This window comes from Rhinopithecus bieti, unplaced genomic scaffold (assembly GCF_001698545.2).
Source record: "Rhinopithecus bieti isolate Rb0 unplaced genomic scaffold, ASM169854v2 scaffold_7212, whole genome shotgun sequence".
Classification (NCBI taxonomy): domain Eukaryota; kingdom Metazoa; phylum Chordata; class Mammalia; order Primates; family Cercopithecidae; genus Rhinopithecus; species Rhinopithecus bieti.
Genome location: NW_016806198.1, coordinates 26,200 through 43,065, shown reverse-complemented (window position 1 = coordinate 43,065; position 16,866 = coordinate 26,200). Strand labels below are relative to the sequence as shown.

Below are 16,866 nucleotides of genomic sequence, written 5' to 3'. Positions count from 1 at the left end.
AGACATTATCTAAAATTAATGGATTAAGAAACATGAAACTAACAAAAATATATAAAATATTTGGTAAAGAAGAGGTATATTAAGTAAACCAAATTCAATAAAGCAATTATCCTGGATATTGTTTGTTTGATAAACTGAGGTATGAGCATATTGTCAAGATTGCACAGGTGACTACCAATAGAATTAAGAAGAAGCTGTACAATGTGCATATATCTGGTAGTGGCATTGGATAGATGGATAATGAAATGACTCATTAGACTTCACAGAGCATGCTTATGAAAGACATTGTTGAGGCAAAGTATACAGTACCGCCAGAGCAAGAAGGCACAGATAAGCCCTGGGCATCAGCAAATCTCCTAGGAACAGCTCACCAGGATCCTTTCTTTGGTTATCAGAATTCTCTTTGTCCCTGGAAAATAACCACCAACACATATGTAAAGAAACCTGATTAGGAGAGATCGACCCAAGTGTCCAGTTAGGACTTTTATATACCTAGTCATGTAGTCAAATCATATCTCCAATTAGTTATATCACCAACAAGTTAGATGTAAGGTACCTGCAAGTATGTTTTTCCCAGGTTTACAAGCAGGGCAATTTTGATCTTTAAACAGTATACTATAAATCGTTATGACTTCTTTTCATCATAGACAAGCTTCAAGAGCAATTGTCTAGGCTTACCAACAGAAGAATAATCAGAGAACTGCTCAGTCATGCTGTAAAGTAAAAAATAACTCTGTTACACAGAGATAGAGTAAGATGTCAAGTGAAATATTTATCCTAATTTTCATCTACCTCTTTCAATTTAACCAATAACAATGTTCAAAAATTAATTTTGAAAGATATGCAGACTCTTATTAAAGCATGTTAGCCTATTTTTTGCTCTCACACATGAATATGAAAAAGCTAACAAAACTCCATTAAAATATGCTGACCAATGAAATAATTGTAATGAAATTAAATATACATGAAATTTCATTAACATCTCTCAATGAGATTATTTTTGCTGTTGTCATAATTATACAATATCAAATTTACTATCATTGGACATTTAAATTCAAATGCTTACTCTTTGAGAAGAAAATGAGAATTTAAAAATCAATAGACATCTGATTTGGTATTTCTATAAAAAACTAAATAATAGATAATTATGAACATGTTCAAGTGGAATTGTATAAATTCTATTTTGTGCAAAGTTCAACAAACATGAAATGTATACTTCTAATTTACTTGGTCAAGTATAATTCTACATTTTAAAAAAGTTTTAATAATGAAATTGACTCAGACACAGCTGAACTCATTGGATAAGGAAAAAAGATCACCCTTGCACTTTTACGTAGGAAACTAAACTACTTTTCCAGTAATGTGTTCAGATTTGTTTCTTTATTTCTTTTCTGTTTTCTGATTTTAGCTTAACATATATGTATTGTATTATGTTGACCTTGCTAAGTTCAGAGTAAGTAACCATCTTAGACATTCTTATATCATTTTACTTCTCTCATATAAGCACTTACTAATCCTTAGGATGTACAGGGGATTTAAGAAAACAAAAAAGATTTGCCTATAGTTTTCTTCCTAAATAACAGACTTTTACCCCTGCCACCATTTGCCAATTTCATAAAGTCATGAAACTAAAATGAGGAAGAAAAGAATAGATTCCCACTAGACAGAAATAGGCATTAAAAGGACTTTTGGTAATAGGTATATCAGAAAAGGACAAAGGAGTAAAGTTGGGGATAAATGTATTGACTGCTCCGTATCGTTCCCTCCTGCAAACACACACACGAGCACACACAAATTTCTATCAAAACTCTGCTTTTAGGTGATGGGGTGTTTTCAGAAATATCCAGGAAACCTTGGGTAAATCCCACAGTAGAGGCTCTTATTCGTTGTCTTCCAGAGAATAGCCTTTGAAATTGTTCGGTGTCTTAGAAGCATTTGGTATCCAGCATCCTACTCCTGTCCTGCTTAAGCGCTGGATTAGGAAAAGAAAGACTGCCTGTTGCGGTGGCACGCGCCTGTCATCCCAGCACTTTGGGAGGCCGAGATGGGTGGGTCACCTGAGGTCGGAAGTTCAAGACCAGCCTGACCAACATGGAGAAACCCCGTCTCTACTAAAATACAAAATTAGCAAGACGTGGTGGCACATGCCTGCAATTCCAGTTACTTGGGACGCTGAGGCAGGAGAATTGCTTGAACTCAGGAGGCGGAGGTTGCAGTGAGCCGAGATCGTGCCATTGCACTCCAGCCTGGGTGACAAGACCGAAACTCCGCCTAAAAAAAAAAAAAGAAGAAGAAGAAGAAAGACGATAATGAGAATATTTACGCAAGTGGTCCAGAGAAAACACGTCGAACTTGGGGAGGCAGAAGCAGCCAAGAAGCTCCAGAACTCCGATAGTTCAAACATGTCCTCAGAGAAGTTACATATGAGTAGGTGTCTGGTGTATGAAAAAAGACTACAGTGAATGGAGACCTCGAGTATCGCATCTAAGGTAGAGATTACACACGTACGGGGTGAATGAAGTACACCTGGTTGAATACTAGCACAAGGACCATCAAGAGGCACCTTTTATCTTCTCTCTGGCACTAGCATGTTTTAAGAACATCCTCTAGAGAAGGGTAGGTGGGAACCGAGAGTGCACTGAGTTTAAGCTTTGAAATGATTATTTGTACTTAAAATGTGTGTATTTTAAAATTAAATTAAAATTCAATCAATTTTATTTTAATGCCTCAGTACAAGCATGCAAGAATATACATAGTATGCTGCTTCTTCTTGTTTATTATTATTATTATTATTATTATTATTATTATTTTAGACGGAGTCTCGCTCTGTTGCCAGGCTGGAGTGCAGTGGTGCCATCTCGGCTCACTGCAACCTCCGCCTCCCTGGGTCAAGCGGTTCTCCTGCCTCAGCCGCCCGACTAGCTGGTATGACAGGCATGCGCCGCCACACAATTTTTTTTTTTTTGTACTTTTAGTAGAGACCGGGTTTCTCCACGTTGGTCAGGCTGGTCCTGAGCTCCCGACCTCAGGTGATCCGCCCACCTCAGCCTCCCAGTGCTGGGATTATAGGCGTGAGCAACAGTGCCTGGCCAGTAATATTATTCTTAATAAACATAAATGAGGAATAATGCAAGAGGACACCAACTGGGAGGAGGCACTATGAAAACATCTTGAGTGCTTCTACTGTTACCTGTTGTCGATCTCATTTTGTGATCATTTACCAAGCAATACACCTACAATTTGTATCCTGTTCTGAATAATAGTTATACTTTTATAAATAAAAACGACATAAAAGGAAGAATCTAGGAAAGAAACTTACGGACATTATTTTCAAGATGACTCTTCCAAGAAACATGGCACCTCTACGAAGAGGAGAAAATAAATAGTCCAGTAACTTATGAGAGAGAAGTATCTGCTTGTTTATATTCTGGGGAAGTGCTGGGGAGAGGAAGAATTACTTTTGTAGTGTCCTTGGTTAGATAATAAATGATGGGATCTACTACACAACAGAGGCACACGCCTTGCTTAGAAACATACAGTTCATCTGTGATTAATAGTGGAAAAATAGGACATGTCAGTACAGATGCAAAGGGTAATTTTGAGCATTATACGAATGTAAGTGGGTAACATAAGTGAGGTTTCCTGACACATTCTAAATCTCCAATATGTTACTTAATAGCTGTAATAATATTGCTGCTATAGTTTGATTAGTGGATGAGTGGTGAGGAATATGAGGTAAAAATCAAACAGTACCAAAAAAAAAGTATTTCTTTTAAAGGCAACATTAATTACTTTGCATAGCAAGAAAATTGTACATGTTTATACCTAGCAAAACACATATTTACAAGTGTAAAAGTAAATCTACAAAAATGTAAAAGTGAATACATTCCAATTCATAGCTAAATACAGTCAATACATCATAACTAAAATGTTAAAAAATTTCAGATTAAAGAAACCTTGCACATAATTTAACCTTGTAAATAAGTTAAAGTAAGGCTTCTGTTTATTGTATAACAATATTTTATTTGGGATTAAACATTTTCAAGAAGCATGGCTTTATTTTTTATCTACAAGCGGCGTAGTTAAAACAGTAACTCACATTTTGACTTATCTGACACATTTACTCATTATTGGGATTTAGAGAATGAGCACTAATTAGGTTGAGCTGTATGAAGTGTGATATTCAACCATTCTGACCTTCAGAAATAATTTCTTATGGGTTAATCTAACAATTTAGTAAAAAGAGATCCTTTTCTACTTTTAATGGACGTTGTTAGAATATGATTTAAGGAACAATTTTATTTTAAAAAGATATTAAAGATTCTTTGCTTAAACATTAGATATGCTCATGCCTCCATTTTCACAAAAATAGTACGATTCTGGCCAATAAGAATTTGGTTGGGAAATGCATCATATAATATTTAACTTTGAAAAGTAATAAATTAAAATTTTATTTGAGTCAGTTTTCCCTCTTCTAAAGAGAAGAGTCAAAGTTTTTAGCATCTCAAGGAAGTAACATTTTAAATTTAAAGGAGCTTATATTTATTGAGGAAATACTACGTATAAGGTTGCATTCTAAATTATTCATGGTCAACATCTCACTTAAAGCTCATTTTGTGGAAAGAAAATTACTATGCTCCACGTTTATTTAGTTTAGTTTAGTTTTGTTTTTCGAGATGGAGTGTTGCTCTGTCCCACAGGCTGGAGTGCCATGGCGCGGTGGTGTGATCTCGGCTCACTGCAACCTCTGCCTCCCAGGTTCAGGCAATTCTCCTGCTTCAGCCTCCCAAGTAGCTGGGATGACAGGCACGCGCCAGCATGCCCAGCTAATTTTTGTATTTTTAGTAGAGAAGGAGTTTCACCATGTTGGTTAGGCTGTTCTCAAACTCCTAACTTCCTGATTCGCCTGCTTCAGCCTCCCAAAGTGTTGGGATTACAGGCCTGTACCACAGCACCCGGCCTATGCTTCACATTTTAAAGATAAGAGGTGATGCTCAGGAAGTTTGTGCTGCACTTGGTGTCAGCATTCCAATAGTTGTGCAACACTGTGGTGATTTCAAACTCAGATGGAGAAATGTATCTCTGCGTAATTTGAAATAGATTTTAAATCACAAATTTGGCATCTCCACACGTTCATATGTAGCAATAACTAGCATGCAAATGTCAAATTTTAATATTCAACAGCTTCAATCATATTTTGACACCAAATACTTCGTACATTATTGTTATTATTATTGTTATTATTATTATTGAGATGGAGGTTTGCTCTTCTTGCCCACACTGGAGTTCAATGGCACGATCTCGGCTTACTGCAACCTCTGCCTCCTGGGTACAAGCGATTCTCCTGCCGCAGTCTCCTGACTAGCTGGGATTACAGGCGCGTGCCTTCACGCCTGACTAATTTTTTTCATATTTTTAGTAGAGACGGGCTTTCACTATGCTGGTCAGACTGGTCTCGAGCTCTTGACCTCGGGTGACCCACCTGCCTCGGCCTCCTAAAGTGCTGGGATTAAAGGCGTGAGTCCCAGCGCCGGGCCAATAAAATTATTTTTATCTTTATATAAAAGCGATTAGTGTATACATCCAAATGCTACATCATTTACAGTTTTGGTATGTTAATATTATAATGTTACTGACTTGGAAAAAATCAATATGATTTTACTAACGTATGATCAGTTATTAACAAGGGCAAAAAAATACTGAAAGGTCTAGAAAGACCTTGCTCTCTAATTATGAAGAAATAAAAACAGCGATATGCAATGATGTAATTACAATATGCAATGATGTAATTACAATATATTTTATTAACAATGTTGCATTTCTGTGAGAATTTTTTATATACAGTTGGTCCTTGAACAATACGAGTCTGAACTGCACAAGTCTACTTATACACATGTCTACCCTTCTACCTTGTCCACCTTTCCAGCATCTGCCACCTGTGAGACAGCAAGAGAAACCTTTCTTCCTCCTCCTCCTCAGCCTCCTCAAGGTGAAGACATGCAGATGAAGGCCTTTATGGTGGTCTACTTCCACTTAATGAACAGTAAGTACATTTTTGCTTCCTTATAATTCTCTTAATAACATTTTCTTTTCTCTCACTTACTTCATTGTAAGAATGTAATATATAATACATATCACCTACAAAATGTGTGTTAATTGATTTTATGCTATCAGTAAGTCTTCCAGTGTACAGTAAGCTATTAGTAGTTAAGTTTTTGGAGTCAAAAGTTATACGCAGATGTTTTACTGCATGGGAGTTGGCCCCTCAACCTCCATATTACTCAAGGGTCAGCTGCATTAGGTTACAAGATAAAAGTTCATACCCTTATTTTACATATGAGAAGCTGAACTCAGAAAGCCAAAATGATCTGCCGTGCTCAACCCAGGTCTAATTTATTATATCAGGGTGTGAAGTCCATTCTTTCCCATGGAAACTACTATTTCCTTTGAATCTCTTCCGTACTCAGGGCATACACACTTACCCAAGGAAGCTAAGATGACGAAATTATTCAAAAATCAAAAATATTCAACCACTAAAAAAGTTGAGTAAAATTAAAGTTGATTTAAGATAGATATGTGTTTTTATCAGAATAAAGTACATATATGTATGCATAAAGTACATATATACATATAATTATATGTGTCTACACATACTTATAGTAATATATATATGAATATATATTTGAAAAATTTTAATGAAGCGGAGAGCTTTCAAGATAAAGCAGGTATTCTAGAGAGGTATGTCACATTTCTAGAGAATCCTAGAAATTGAGTATAGAATAAGTTAAAGATTATACATGCACATATCTGAACTTAGACGTTATGTTATTGAAACAGCGAGAATTACTATGACTGGAGAGATTTATTGCTGTATTGCTAAAGAGTATAAATTAAATTCCATATGTTTATTAAACTCTCACTGTATTTTAATACTTAACTTTTGTTCTTTCCAAAAGCAACATATACCTAACAAAGTTACATACACATACAATTGTACATTTGTCTACATTATTAATATTTTTATAATTTTATTTTACATAGGCACTGTAGATGTGTGTCTGGGTGTATATGCAACTGATGTAAGGACCATAACGTGGTGTTAGCACAATAACAATTAAATTCCAGCTTTAAGAGAAAATAAATATCCAAATAGCCCATGCTTTTATTTTTTTATTTTATTTATTTATTAATTAATTAATTTATTTATTTATTTATTTATTTATTCGTATTTATTTATTTATTTATTTGAGACAAGAGTCTCGCTCTGTCGCCCAGGCTGGAGTGCAGTGGCGCGATCTCGGCTCACTGCAAGCTCCGCCTCCCGGGTTCATGCCATTCTCCTGCCTCAGCCTCCCCAGTAGCTGGGACTACAGGCACCTGCCACCTTGCCCGGCTAATTTTTTGTATTTTTAGTAGAGACGGGGTTTCACCGTGTTAGCCAGGATGGTCTTGATCTCCTCCTCGTGATCCCCCAGCTTAGCCTCCCAGAGTGCTGGGGTTACAGGCGTGAGCCACTGCACCCGGCCTAAACAGCCCATGTTTTTAAAAGAGTCTTTGACTTTTAAAAGCGAAGTAATGCAAGTCGAGAATTTTCACTTCAAGGACATTTTCAAAGAATGTCACCGTTTTCTATTGTTATAATTTTACCAGCGTTTCTCCTTGCTAATCACTGTGTTGTATCCATATAATCAGTGTTTGTACTTTTTCTCTCATTATTTTCATCATTTGATGTGTCTCTTGCATTAGACCCTCGACTTGATGCCCTTATTCATTCTTAGGGGTCCTATTAAATCAATTATGAAATTCTTTCCAAATCATTTATGTCCTTCCTATTTTCATTTTGCCTGCAAACATGATAATTGCACTTATTCTTAAAGCATCTTCCAATGATTCTGCTACTTCTCTCAAGATCATATTCTTGGCTGTATTTCCTCGGTTATATTTCTCAGAATATTATGTCATTTTTGGCTTTCTCTTCCTCAGGCTAATTCATTAATCACTGAGAGTTATGTCTGCCTCTTTTAACAGTCTATACAACCAGGTCCTCTAAGGTTTCTAATGACTTCTTAATCATAAAGACATTTCCTTTACCATCCTACTTCTTAACCTCTCTTGTTTCATGAAGTTAAAAAACAAAAAACAAAACAAAACAAAAAACCAGCATAGGTTCTTAAATGATACATGAATCCATATTTTGGCATTGCCTATGTCAGTTTTAATAAGTCTTTTTCCCTTTATACACCAAATGTAGATAAGGTCATTTGAAAGGCTATTTAGCGACATATGATTTATGAGTAATCAGCCCAAATACCCAACACAATTCAAGGCTGAAAAATAATAGATTATATTTCTTTTACTAATCTATGTTTTATTTAATTATGTTACATGAGAATAAATTTTGTTTTAAGCCCTATGTCTTTTTTTATTTATTTAATTATTTTTTTATTATACTTTAAGTTCTAGGGTTCATGTGCATAACGTGCAGGTTTGTTACATATGTATACTTGTGCCATGTTGGTGTGCTGCACCCATCAACTCGTCAGCACCCATCAATTCATCATTTATATCATGTATAACTCCCAATGCAATAGCCCTATGTCTTTAATACATTCTTAGCACCTTACATACAATTGTAATTAATAAATGCTATTTAAAGTATATAATTATTTTCCTTTAATTTTGGTGGAGCTAAATAAAATCGGGAGCTCTATTTTTCAACTTTCTACAGCATATTTATTTTGGAACGGTGAGACACTCCCATGATTTCAGGTATCACATGCATAAGTTTGGTCACTAATCTGTATTCCTTTCTCACTTTGACCTATTGAGTTCAAGTTGCACATGTTTAGTTGATAGGTTGCTAGTTTACTTGCTCCTCAAACTAAAAATAAGCTCTTTTTAAATGTTTCAATATAGTTTGCGTAAAGCGTGTGATATAAAAAATTATCAGCAATATGATTCCGCTCATTGGTATTACAACACCATTTAGATAAATAGTGTTCCCATTCTCTCAGGCACTGTTTGCCCAGACACATATTATCCCTGACCAAGTTCGGACAATTAAATTGCAAATTGCATCTCTCACAAATCATTCTTCTTTTGTTCTTTTCTTGGACAACATTCTAACCCCTGCCCTGTTTTCTTTTGCCTCAAAATGCTGGCAGAGAATTTGTATGATTACACATTTTCTACTGAATATAACTAAAGACCTCCATGACCTTACCCCTGGCCTGTCTTCTCACCACCATTCCAAGTTCTTTATCCCACTATTTCCTCTTATGCATCTCATTTCTCACTCACACTGAACTGGTCAGTATGATCCATGTAGCCTTCGTAAATTTCCATGTTGATTTCCATTCTTTCCTTATGACTGGAATTCATTGGCTCTCATTTTTATCTATCTTTGTTTAAAGCTGCACATCCTGCAAGGCTTAGCTCCAATGACCTATGTGTATCAAATATTTCTTCTCTTAAACTTTTGAAATAAGTATTGGCTTATTTGTCCATCTATACCATTCCGGGATTTTTTTTTTTTTTTTTTTTTTCTGCAGTGGCAGTGAGGGATGTGGTGTATTTTTATAATTTTATGTTGGCTTCACCTCCACTTTGAGGGCAGGTTTAACTTTCTAACACCAGAAGCAGGGCTCAGTCATCCTTGACATAGTTTCCAGTTCTATACCACATCCAAATGGTTCAAGCCGGTGGCTAGAGATAAGAACTTAGCAGCATTTTTCTCACCTAGCTGATTGGTTCCCCTTCTTTTAAACAGACATTCAGGCACTTGTCTGTGAACTTAAAGTGTCCCACACCCTATTTCCTCATGCATACTGCTGATTGCCAAAATGTTCTGTCTCTGTCCGCCTGATCCTCCATCCCTGCTTCCTGGGACCTGGGAATGGAGAATTGTCCTCTGGACTCCTCGTGCCCTCCCTGCTCAGGATATGTAAGTAAAAGTCATTGCACTTTTATAGTGGTAGTGTACTGAATTTGTACCTTCCATCTGAAAAATTAGGGACATCTGTAGGTCCTGGAACCAGAGTGATGGTGAGGTAGGTATAAACTGGGCATGGATCAGACAAGAGCCACAAGGGCATCTGCCAGTATAAGCAAGTTTCCCGTGTGAGAAGCCCCCTGGTCATGGGTCAAACAACTAGGCATTAGGTCGCCCACCAGGTAAAATAATGTCCTGTGAGAGGCACACTGTAAACACTCACATCCAACTCTCTTTCTATTTTCTTAAGGCAGGGTTGCCAGCTACTTTGGTACTGGAACCCCTAATTAGTTGGAGGGGCTCTCAAAACAGGATAACTTATTATTATCTATTTAAACCTATACATTGTCTATATTTTTTTCTCCATTACAATTTTGTTAATACTGGGGAATCATGAACTCAATCATAGATGTTCGTATTTCTGACATTCTTAGGAATGTATCTTGCACGTCCTTCTATTACATCTGTGTATATCTTTATAACACAAAAATTATTCCTGCATATATTTTACTGTTTTATTGCTCTAAAAGCTTTATGAGGAAGAGAGAGATAAAAATGGGATAAAATACTATATGACAGGGCAATTGAGGTGCGCTCGTAACACATTTTATTCTCATTTAATCAATACCAAAACAGTGGCTTTGAAATATTTGGAGGTTTGTAAATATTGCAGCCACATAATAGAAGCTCAAAAACTTCTTCACAATGATTTTAACGCTAGGATCTGGGAATATGGAATGCAAAATAAATGTGTAACATTTTATAGAGACAAATCTTTGTTTTTATATTAATGTGTGAACATAATTGCTGTTATGGGTTGAATGTACCCTCTACAAAATTCATGTTGAAACTTAATCTCCACTGTGATGCTGTTAAGAGGTGGGGGCCTTTTGAGAAGTGATGAAGTCACGGTGCTCAGTGCTCAGGAATGGATTGATAAAAAAGAGGTTTCAGCAAGAGTTCGCCCCTTTTTGCACTTGTGTCTTCCGCCATGGGAGGATGTCACTGTCAGATGATGCCATCGATGGAACCAGCCGTCACCAGACACTAATGTTTGCACCTTTATACTGAATTTTTCAGCCTCCAGAACTGTGAGAAAATAAATTTCTCTTTTTTTGTAATTTACTCAGTCTGTGGTATTCTGTTATAGCAGCACAAAGGGACTAAGGCAATTGCCTACCCTGCTTGGGAAATGCAGAGGCCTGGTGTGGAATTTAGCAGTGTCATGAGCTTGCATCAGCCTGGATCACTGAATCACAACATGTAGGACACACTATGGAGAGTTTCTAGTGCCAAGATCAGACAGGGTATATGCAAGAATAAATGTGTGCATGAATCAAACCAGAGGTTGTGTTTATTTCTTAATTACTACATTGTATTCTTGCTATCCTGACTAATCCAGCCAGCAACCTTACAATTCTAATTATCTGACTGTAGATCCTTCCAGGTTGTCTATGTACATAAACTTGTCCTCACTCACTTTGCAAAAGCTAAGTATTTTGTTTCTTTTTTTTTTCCAATCATGTCAACTTAATTTTGGCCTGTTTATTTATGCACTGAATGTTGAATTGAAGAGATATGGCGAAAATACTTTACTTGCTTCTCATTTCAAAGGAAAAGCTCTTAAAATTTACTATTAAATATAATTCTTATTATAAGTTTTATAAACTAAGGAAATTACTTGTGTCATATCTATTTAAGATTCTTCATTTTGATCATGCACTGTTAATTAGAAAACATATCTAATAATATTATTTTAAATCCATTGAAATAAATATGTTGATTTTCTTTAATATTTCTAATCCAGAGACTTACATCAGTGGATTTTCAAATGTTCATTCAGTTTTGAATTTTGGGGAGGATTATATTTTAAACCACTGTTGGATTTAGTATTTTAACATTAATGTTAAATTTGTATTTATAGTTATGAGTGTATTAACTTGTAGTTTCTCATTCTCCTACAATTTTTGTATCAAATTTATACAAGATTTATAAATTTGAAGAGATTTGTTGTTCTTGTTTAATCTTGTTTTAAGGTGAGAATGATTTATTCCACAAATGTTGGGAAGAATTCAACATTAAAATGCTTTGGGAATGATGATAACTGTTTGGTTATTATTTAAGTATTAATTTTATTATTTAATAATGTGAGACTACTCATATTACCTATTTTTAGTTAGGCATGGAAATTTTTATTTTTCTATTTAAATTTCTGTTTAAAAGAACATTTTTTATTTGATAGTATAATTTTCTATCGTATTTTCTTCTTTTAATATTTTTACTACATATTGAATTTTGTCTTCTTTCCAACTCCTAATTGTATCTATTCATCAATTTTGCCACAAGTTGATCAATTTTATTAGATTTGAAAGTACAAGAATTTACATTTGTTGATTGTGTGTGTGTGTTTGTTTTTTAATGTGTTATGTACCGCTGTTATTCTCTTATTCCTTTTATAAACTCATAAGTTAGAACCTGGGCATGGATTTCCTTTCTTCCCAAATAAACATTTAAAGATAAAATTATCCTGTTAAGTATGTTTTCAAAAGTTTTTACCTATGTTATGATGGCAAACAATTCAATGTAAATAAATCCTAATTTCCATTGTGACTGATTCTTTTACCTGTGTTTGCCTTCAGTGCAGCTTATATTTTCTAAATTGTTTCTTTTAGTTATGTTTTTGGTTGATTTCCAAATTACATTATGGTCAGAGAAAGATACATATAATATCATATTTTAATTTCTGAAGTTTACTTTGCTAATTATTTTAAGGTCAATTTTTAAATTTACCATGAATTCTAGAAAGCAATATGCGTTCTCCAGGTATTGAGTGAATTGTTCATATATGCCAATTAGGTTAACTTCCTTGTATTGTTCAAATCCTCAATTATCTATTTTTTCTGATTTATTAGATTATTTTGTCTGATTTATCTTCCAGGAGGTGTGTGCTAAAATTGCTCAATATGATTCTGAATTTTGTTTAATTTCTTCTTGGAATTTTGTCAATTTTTTGTTCCATCTACTTTCAAGCTATGTTACCAGGCAATTTACCATGAGATGGTTATATCTTCTTGCTGAATCAAATATTTTACCCTTATGCAGTGATTTATTAAAAATTAATGTCGAATTTGTTTAGTATGTCTCATACCAATTAATTTATATCTGTCTTGTTTGGCTTAGTATTTATAAGTATGTCTGGAGTTTTTTTTTAAGTTAATAATCCCAGAGATTTTTTAAAGTTAACAACTTTTCTTTGAATATGTGAAAAAGATTTACTTCACATTCCATTTCTGATAAATTTAATATTTACTGCCTCAGGGTTTTTGTTTAATATTTCTATTATCTTTCTTATCCTGATTATGGAGTCCACCATTTGGGAACAGTTTTGAGGAAATTTTTTTGAGATTTGCTTTAATTAAGTTTTGCTTTTGTTTTTCCCAGGGAAATAAAGCAACAACGTAACTTAGGTGTATTTAAACTAAATTATTTACTTGGGTTTTTCTGGAAGCAGGTGTGGTATAAATTCTAATCCCAAACCTGTTTGAGGACAGTCATGAAACTAGAAATTCGGTGAGGCAGATTTTCTTCTCAGTATCTATCCCTGTCAAATGGATAGTGTTATTTCTAGTAAAAAGGGCCACATGCTTGTCTCCTGTGTCCAAAGTTCTAAGTCATAAAGGATTGCATATACCCTACCTGCTGGATTTGGTAGTGCTATTTTCTCTATTATTGTATTTATTCTCTTATTTTTCAGAAATTTTTTCTCACTTTCTTGCCATCTCTGGAACGTGTGTGTATATATATATATCCGTATTATCTTATCTTATTTTATTATCTTATATTATCTTATATTTAATTATCTTATATTTAATCACAAGGCACACATTTTCTGAGAAAGTATTCTCTTTCCTGTGCTGAATAACTATCCAGATGTATACATTTAATCAGTAAATTATTAGGTTAAATTTTCTTGCTCTTATTCTGCAATATACTGGTGTTTGTCATATATATGTATATGTATATATGTATATGTATGTATATATGTACACATACACACACATATACATGTATGCGTGTGTGTATATATGCATATATGTATATGTGTATACATATATATATATTTGTATATATATTTGTGTATATATACACACATCCAGTTTTTGCCTCATAACTCCCATATCCCTTTTCATAACGTTGAGGGTCTTTGGGTCTCAGAAAACAGAATCTCTCTCTTCAACCTTCTCCTGTCTTCCTTTCACTTGCCTAAGGCAGGACTCTAATCTGACTGTGGGTCCTAAGACCTTCATTCCAGAGGGGCTCGTGCCTCACACACTGAAGGAAGCAATACTGCATGCAAGGCCAAGAAGAATCTGAACAGACAAACGTTGCCGGGTTAGGATTATACTCCTTTTGTCCAGTCACATTTCCACACAATTGTCAATCATGCCTATCCAATGAAGTTTCCGTAAAAGGCCCATGAGGACAAGATTCAGAGAGTTTACAGACACCTGAACAAGTGGCGATTCCCAGAAGGCAACACATTCAGAGAGGGCACGGAAGCTCTGTGCCCCTTCTCACATACCTGATCCTAGGCAGTCCTTCCTCTGTATCCTTTGTAGTATCCTTTCTAATCAACTGGTATATTTAAATGCTTTCCTGAGTACTGTGAACTGTTGTAGAAAATTACTTGAACCAAAAAAGGTGGTTGTGGAAAACTCATCTTGAAGCTGCTTGTTCAGAATATTCAGTCAGGAACCAAGAAATGTAGCAAGATCAGCCACGGACAAAACCCCTCAGACGCGGAGATAGTGAAGGGAGTGGCTTGAATCAGCTGGGAGCATCGGCACGCTAGTGTCTTAAAATCCGAGCTCGTCAGGTGCTTAACTTCTGTCCCTCTTTAAGGCGTCACAACTCTAAGGGGGTCCCACAGTGAGAGGGCGAAATCGATTGAGCAAGCCAGGGGTACCTGACAGGGGCCTGCCGGAGCTCCGGTGGTCAGAGGAAACAGAACAGAACGGGAGGTTTCACAATGCCCTTCCGTACAATATCTGGAATGCTATAGATAACAACAGTTGCTAGGTCAGGGTGAATTTTACTACCAGGCTTATGTCAGGCAGGCCAGGTCTGTTTCGGGTCTGGTTCCTGGGCAACCGGGGTAGCCCTGCTTTTAAGTTTCGCTTCTCTTTCCTTTTCTGAGTATGAAAACAATATAAAAAATTATGAGGAGGGTCTCTCTCTTTCCTCCCACGACTAGTTGTCTGGAGGAGGCAGTTCTGAAAACGTGAGCTTCCCCACACTGTTGGAATCTGATAACTTTACCTCTACGTGGGACAGAGTCATAATTGAATTGGAGGACACCTTATGGGTGTCCCCGATTGCGGAAATCCCCCCCAAAAAAAACCCCCCACCAACACAGTTTGGCCACAGAAGTCTTTTGTGTGTTGATGATGCCTGTGTGTGAGAGCAAAGAAAAACATAGTAATGATTTCTAAACAATACCCCTTTTCTTATAAGCCTAGTATTTGTGTAATAAGAAATGTGTAGCCCATACAAAGTCAATTACTCCCATAGCCCCACTTGCTTTCTCTAGTTTTTCCCTCTCCAGACTGAATGCTAGAGACAGAGTCTTATTAAATACAGTCAGTTAAATTCACATAATTAGAATTCATCTAGCTTTTCAGTGTGTGTGAAAAGATGCGTAACATACTCGTATATGGACTTGATACAGTAAATAACAAGAATATTTGTCAGAGGTATTCCTATCTAAAGGCCTTACATTTAGTATTCTTCACATGTGTGGTCTAAACCCATTTATTTTCCTAGCAGAGAACTGATGTGTTTAACATTGATTTAAAACGATCATTATCCAATGTGAGGGAGAGGATTTCTGATTGGCACATATCATTGACCCTTGAGCTATGTTAGAAATTTTGGGACAGGAATGTAGAATTGTACTATACTATGGTTTTCCAGAATATAGGATGTAGGATTGGTACTGTGGTTTTCAGAATATTAGGAATGCTATTCGAATTAGGAACGTAGAATGTTACATGGTTTTCAGAAATATGGTATGCTAATTCAAAAATCATAATTTTGAAATATTTTGCATGACTATGTTAAAATATTTATTGAGTAGACCTTGCAATACCAATTACCAGTGACAATGAGCATTTGCTACAAACAGCGTATGCCAGTGTTTTCACTTATCACGTGGAACTACCATTTGCCCTTACATTTCTCTTGGCCTCCTTGCTCAGCCTGAGCCTACAGCCGAGAAAATGTGGGCAATTTGGTAAGGTGGTTCGAAAATATTAATTCCATGTGGAGAATTATCCCTCTGCAGTTCCTTTCACTTCTTATAGACATACATTTACTGAACTAAAAAAGATTGAAAGTTAACATTTTTAATTACCTTTATATTATGCCCTGCAAGTCAACAGAGCAGTAAAATATACTAAAACTGTGAAGGCACTTGGGAATCATAAGAATTGATGTTGCTGAGAGCATCTAGGACATTTAAAGAGGAGAATTAAGGGAGTATTACCTAATGGGAATAAAAATCAAGATCACAGTAACAGAGGATACAAAGTGTGCAAAGAAGGGATGGAAGACATCTTATGGTGGGTTGCTGCCTTTTTTTTAGCGTTAAATTACCCTATTTATTAATGTAGGACATTTATCTCTTTGACTTTGATATAATGATCTTGGTAATATATATGTAACATCTGAGGAAAAATTTTAACTTCTTCTCTGCAAGTTGTGTCTTCAACCATGCTCATAAAAATGCCAGCTTAGTAACAAGTGTTTTAAAATTTTGGTAAAAATTCGTCTCTTCACAAAGATTTTACAGCACTTTTGGCTATAATATCTGAATA

The 16,866-nt window shown here is 35.5% G+C and overlaps 1 long non-coding RNA gene across 2 annotated transcripts in view; it reads right to left on the bottom strand.

Moving 5' to 3' along the window:
• The window catches only part of LOC108531621 (uncharacterized), a 33,609-nt gene extending 18,676 nt beyond the window's left edge, over positions 1-14,933 (bottom strand). Inside the window, exons 1-2 of one of the 2 annotated variants that reach the window (XR_001886227.1) lie at positions 14,574-14,933; positions 310-409 (exon numbers count right to left, since the gene is read on the bottom strand). This is a non-coding gene — a long non-coding RNA (uncharacterized LOC108531621). Of the gene's footprint in view, positions 1-309; positions 410-678; positions 719-14,573 lie in introns of those variants that run through there. The other variant, XR_001886228.1, reaches the window with a different exon arrangement.
• Between the last annotated feature and the right edge of the window lie 1,933 nt (positions 14,934-16,866).